This window comes from Heliangelus exortis, chromosome 15, assembly GCF_036169615.1.
Source record: "Heliangelus exortis chromosome 15, bHelExo1.hap1, whole genome shotgun sequence".
Classification (NCBI taxonomy): domain Eukaryota; kingdom Metazoa; phylum Chordata; class Aves; order Apodiformes; family Trochilidae; genus Heliangelus; species Heliangelus exortis.
The window spans coordinates 5920877-5926876 of NC_092436.1; positions in this window are offsets into that span (position 1 = coordinate 5920877).

Genomic DNA, 6000 nt, shown 5'->3' on the forward strand with positions numbered 1-6000 from the left:
ATGATGCCCAGTGGACTGCTTGGCTTACTGTAATGATGATGCTGTCTATGCATTTACCTTGTATTTTCCCCCTAGAAATGACTCCTATTTATTTCTGTAAAGCTGGTGGAAGTCACTGATGTCCCATCTCTCAGTAGCTCTCAGGAAATCTGCTTTTCCCAGACAGAGCACATTAGGCAGGTAGTCAGGAGAATAATGGAGCAGTTACATTACTCGGGTGGTTTTCATTGTGACAGACTATTTGGAAGAAACACATAGCTTGATGGTTTCTCCTTGTGCATCCAGCTAGCCCTTGGTTTCTGTTTATGTTGACAGAAGGGACAGCTTGGGTGGGGAACTGCTCAGGCTGCTGGTGTCAATCGTATTCTTTTTGGTACCCATTTAATTCGAGTTTCATACGATAAAAAATATAAAGTGGGAGAAGAGAGAGTAGCAACTTAGTACTCCATGCAGCAGATGGAAGATAAGAATGACAACCACATTACTCTATCTCAAATGAAGACAAAATGTGGTCAGGAATTCACTGTCAAGCAGCATCCTTGGAGGTCACCAAAGGCACTGTGTGGTTTTCTTTGTGGTGCTTTATCACTCACGCATTGCTTTGGTGTCTGGCCACAGAAAGAATAGGGCAAAATCAGTAAAGCACTTCATTGCTGAGCCATCTGATTTAATCTGTCTTTTTGGGATTCAGGTGAGAAATCATATGTTTATATGACTTTTATATGGTGAGAAGTTGTACCAAGTTGTGGCTGTTACGTGACCTATAAGCTACACACGAAATGGGAACACTTCCAGCTCCTGCCAGCCCGCAGGCTGGTGTGTGAACACCAATTTCACACTGAAATCCTAATGTTTACCAGCATATCTGCTTCTGTGCTCTTAGACCATGCTGGCCATCTTTGACTGTTTAAGCTTGCTGAGCTGAGGAGGAGTATGGCTAAATTGGAACAGCAGTATCTGTAAAACAGGTTAAAAGACACAGTGTGTGTCTGCCTATGGAGATGGAGAGACAGAACAAATAGGGCTGCAGTACTGAGGTGGGTATCAGGGGAGGGAACACTTAAAGAGTTGTTATCTTTTGCCCCCCTTTCCTTCTCCAAATATTGCATGACAGAAAGTCAGAAATAGAAATAGCATTACCACTACTTAAACCACAATTAATTTGGCTGGGTGTGGAAAAAGATGCAGTATTCTTGTCACCATCTCTTCCATTGCCTAGACCCAAACCCAGAGTTAAGAATTATAATTGCCAAGTGGACACCCAGGTTCTGTCAATAGAAGTAAAAGTTTTGGTTTTATGAGGAAAGTCCATATTTGCAAAAATTATCATCCTCTCTTGTTTCATTATCACAGTTTTAACTGCAAGTGTGCAGGAACAATTCAAAGAAAAGATTCCTGGTACTTCCGCTGCTAATTCATTTCCCAATTTCAGAGCTATTGGCTCTTTTCACATAACTATTTTGTCCCAAAATGAAACAAAATGAAATGCCAACTGCAAGTCCCAAACTGAAACAAAATGAAATGCCAACTGCAAGATTTCTTTCCCTTGTTAAAGCAGAAAAGCCATTTTCCAGTCACCTTCAGCAGTACACACCATCAGGATAGTGCAGCTATCATGCTGCTACCAGCTCATGCATAGGAGCCCCAAAACAGAAGAAGCAGGCAGGGATCATGACTGCTTTCTGATGCTACTTTCCCAGTCATCCTCTCCTGATATTAGCCATAGTATTTCTTGGCAGCAAAGTTTGACAGTGCAGTGCAGGCTAGAAAACAAAAAAGTGTATTCCAAGGTATGTGAGTCAAACAGCAGTATTTCAGATGTGACAAATGGGCTAAAATCAGGCATTTAGTGAGAAGAAAGTAATAGCCACAAGTATAAAACTCTGTTAAGATCTCTTAAAAATGTATATTACTGTGAGGTCTGTAGATCTTATATCTCTCCCTTAGCCTCCAGAAAGAGGCAGAAAAGGGGATTTTGGTGACAAATGTAAAAAAAAAAAATTTAAGCAATATTATTTGGCTAATTTGTTTTATTCTGCTTTCATAGATTCACAGTTACACAATCGTTGTTCTGACTTCTTGTTTCTTAATTTAATAGGCTTTTAATTAATCTTACAAAATGTGGGAGGTGTAATGATGACTCTCTTATAACGTCATTCATTTTCTCCTTTACAAAGCACCTCTTTTCCCCAAGACTGAGTGACTTTGAAAAGAGTCTAGAAAAAAGTGTCTATACTCCAGGCTTCAGTGCTCTAGTTTGCTGTCATCAAGGGCTGTAATTTCCTGGAAATATTTTAGATTTTTTTCAGACCTAGACTTTGCTAGGTAAGGATGATCCTCTGGTAGAGTGGGGTCTCTTCAGCCACATAGATGACAATGCTCTGGATAGCTGAATGAAGTTAAAAAGGAACAATTTTTTCCCCTGCTACCAAAGATCCATTTCATTTCTTTCTTTCTATGCTCTGAACTGTGAAGGGCTGTTCATGGAGTGATGTAGGAACTATGCACAGATTTTATCTCTTTGCAGAAGCAATTTAACAGGATATATGTCAGCAAAGCTGTGGATGCACTGAGCCTTTTCTTTTTTCCATGTTCCCCATTTCCCATAATACAGACACCTAAGTTCTGAGTGGTCAAGTTGAAAAGCCAGAAAGAGTGGGACGTGAAGGACAGTGCAAGATGGAGAAGTCAGCCCAGGATTACATCTCAGGAATGCTGGGGAAATAACTTAAGTCCTGATCTCTTAGCAGATCTCTGTACAAAAAAATCATCAACTGGACCTTAGAGTCCAGAGACAGCTCCAGGTTCCAGTTCAGTGAACTACACTGGATCCTTGGGCCATGTGTACATCTCACTGCATCTAATTGGCCCATCTGGTTTAAAAGCAAACTCTTCCCCAAGCCAGGCAAAGATCATTGCAAACAAAGAAAGTTCCTTTCTGTTGTTCACTGAAGTTTTGCTCATTATAGAAATTTCTCCAGCTGACCAAAGAGAAAAACAGCAGCTAAAAGATACTGCTAATTAATTTTCCACAGCCAGATAAGCTTTCAACTCCTATTTGAATCCATTTGTGCTTTAGTCTGTAAGGGCTCTACACACTCAGGACTTTTTGGGTGTAGATCTATAATAAATAGAGGGGAGTAATGGCAGTGTGGGTAGGCTGCCCCACTGGAAGTCTATTTGCTGCAGGATGACTCCTGGTCAACCCCAGGTTTAATAGCAAATATCTTTTTTCAGCAGCTCTTTCCCCAGCCAGCTCAAGAGCGTGCACCCTGAACTGAATTTCTGGTTTTGTCCTGTCTGTGAATAGGCCTCTGAATTACATTTGAAAATTGATTAACTATCATGGGCTTTGACTGCTGCTGCTGAAGACCAAATTCTGAAAAATATAAACACTCTCCTCATTTCTATTACCAGTAAAAATGGGAGCCAGCTGTGCTCACAGCAAAAATGTATTGGATCTTTATGGGACTTCAGAAGTGAGACACACTTCCACCTCTGTTTTAAGCATGCTATCTACTTCAATACTTATCTCTAAAGAATCATCATCCCAGACATGGAGAAGACTCAGAGACAGTCACACACATTTTATTTTGCCACCAGCAGAGTCTCAAAGCAGAAGTGGAGCTAGAGACACAACACAGAAAGAAAGCGAGACTTTCCTTCCTGGAACTGGGAAGGTGGGAATGAATACATCAGGATTCCACACTGCAGTAAACTATAGTAATTTTGGAAAAAGGCTGCCACCACACATTGGTATCTTAAGAGTGGCACTGCTAGCAGTGGTGATTTGCATCTCAAACCCTGACAGCATCACCTGTCTGGGAGAGCCCTCCCAAACACAGTGCATGTGCAATGGGACATGACAGGCTGGATGTCTGTGGGCAAGTCCCTCAGGTGTTGTTAAAAGACTCAGCTCTGTGTTCTTTTAACTGCAGCAGAGAGATGATAATAATTTTGCAGTGCATGGTGCAGTGTCTTCCTGCTATCATAAAATGAAATTTATAAACAAAAATACAAGAAAAGAGATTTTAGATGTTCTGAGCACAGTCCGGGGCCAAGTAGAGAGCATGATTCTTTTTGCTTTACAACTGTGAGTACAATATATAATTCACCATATGTTGTTAAAAAGAAGTAATTCTTTATACACTTGATGCATTCATAGCCACTTATTTGCCTGTAGAACATTTAACTAAACAGAATTACTGCCTCTTGTTTTTTTACACAAGATCCTTCCGTTCCACTGGTGTCAAGAGACAGGAACTACATATAATCCTCTAACCAGATTTTTCTTTAAGAAAGGACATGCAGTTTAGAAAGCTTCTTGCTTTTCTCTTGCTCCATCCCTTTGTTGTTCCTTCCACCTCTCACGACAGCTGCCTTGTCTGTCACCCCATTTTCTGGGAGGGGTGGTTACTCTGAGACTGTATTTAACAAAATTCCACTATTAGGAAAAAAGGGTGGAGGGTGGGAATGGAGATGCTCCTGGGAGTCAGTAATGGCATGCAAACCCTTTTATCTCTAGGTTTCTAGGCCAAATTAGCTGTAGTGACCCTAAGTCCTTTGAAATAAAGCAGGTCTCTTTTATATTTGAATTTGTAATAAATAAGAAGACAATTTGACCTGATTTTTTTCAAAGGGGTGTGTGTATCCCCTGTTGGGAGATCCTCTGAAAATCAACAGCTTGTCTATGAGTACAAGAAAGGCTGCTTTCCTCCACAGCTGCCTTTGAAGCTCCCCAGGCAGCTCCATCTGCAGCCAGAGCATCCCTGCTCCATCTACAACCAGAGCATCCCTCCTCTGGAAGCAGTGGGAGGAGGGGCTTGCCCTGGTTCCAGCCACCCCTCCCTCTCCTTCTTCTCATCTCCTCCACTGCCCTACTGGCTCATTCCAGAAAGTTTTCTAAAAAGGAGATATTTCCAAGTAATGACTGACTTCAAGAGTGTGTTTACAGGACAGATATTTGTAATATCTTGTCATTTAAGCAGGTTTGCCAAGTGTCATATGGTCACAAGTGTCACAATGTGAACAGACAGCTTTGTCCCTCCCAGAACAAGTCTGAAAGTCAGTTGGAAGTATATATTTTTAATTACTATTCACTGACAGCAACACCCCAGTTTTATTCAGCTGTTAAAAGAAAAAAAAAAAAAGGATCACTCATTTACATCTGTTTATAACAGAATACAACAGTCCTGCCTAATGAAGTGCCACTGCCATTTTCAGCCATTTTACCTCTTCACTGCTTTTCCCTTTCAGTGACAACAATTACATTTTTACATCTTGTAGACTGCTATCTTGGGATGCCTTCTTCTTGTGAATTAGGGGAAAACCTAATTTGGTCTCCAGGCTATGTTAAATAGCTAGAATTATGGAACTTAAGGACACACTGTTCGGGGAAAAAAAAAAAAAAAAGAAGTTCTGCATTTTTTACCCCAGTGGCAGATTGGCAGGATTTCCTTTCCACCTGTCCTATAGCAAGGAAACCTCCTTATCTAAGCAGTTTTGCTGTTGATAATCAACAGGAAATCTCACCAGTTTTATGGGAGCCTGACAATAGTAGGACATCTGGTATTAACAGAAGCTGTTAACCATATTGAAAACCTAACTATAGCATGGCAGCAAGAAACTTATGTCAGATTGCTATCACTTTGAGTTACAAGTATAGTATATACAGTATATACAGTATAGTATATGCTTATACAGTCCTGGCACACAGGCACTTGTGTGATTTCTAAGATTTACACTTTAAAGCAGTGTCCTCATTGGTTGGCCTCAAACTATTCCCTTCCTCCAGCCCTCACCCTGTGCATCCCTGTTCCTGTATTCTGAACCCTGGGAGTGGGTTCCTTCTGCTTCTCTGCTTTTTGGGATGTCAGACACACGACCACCCTTAAATCCACAATGACTGTGTCTGTTGGGTGTGGAGAACAGAGGTTTCTGTGCCCACCAGGGATCTGCAGTGCAGTGAGGTAAAAACCCAGGACAGCACAGTGAGAAACA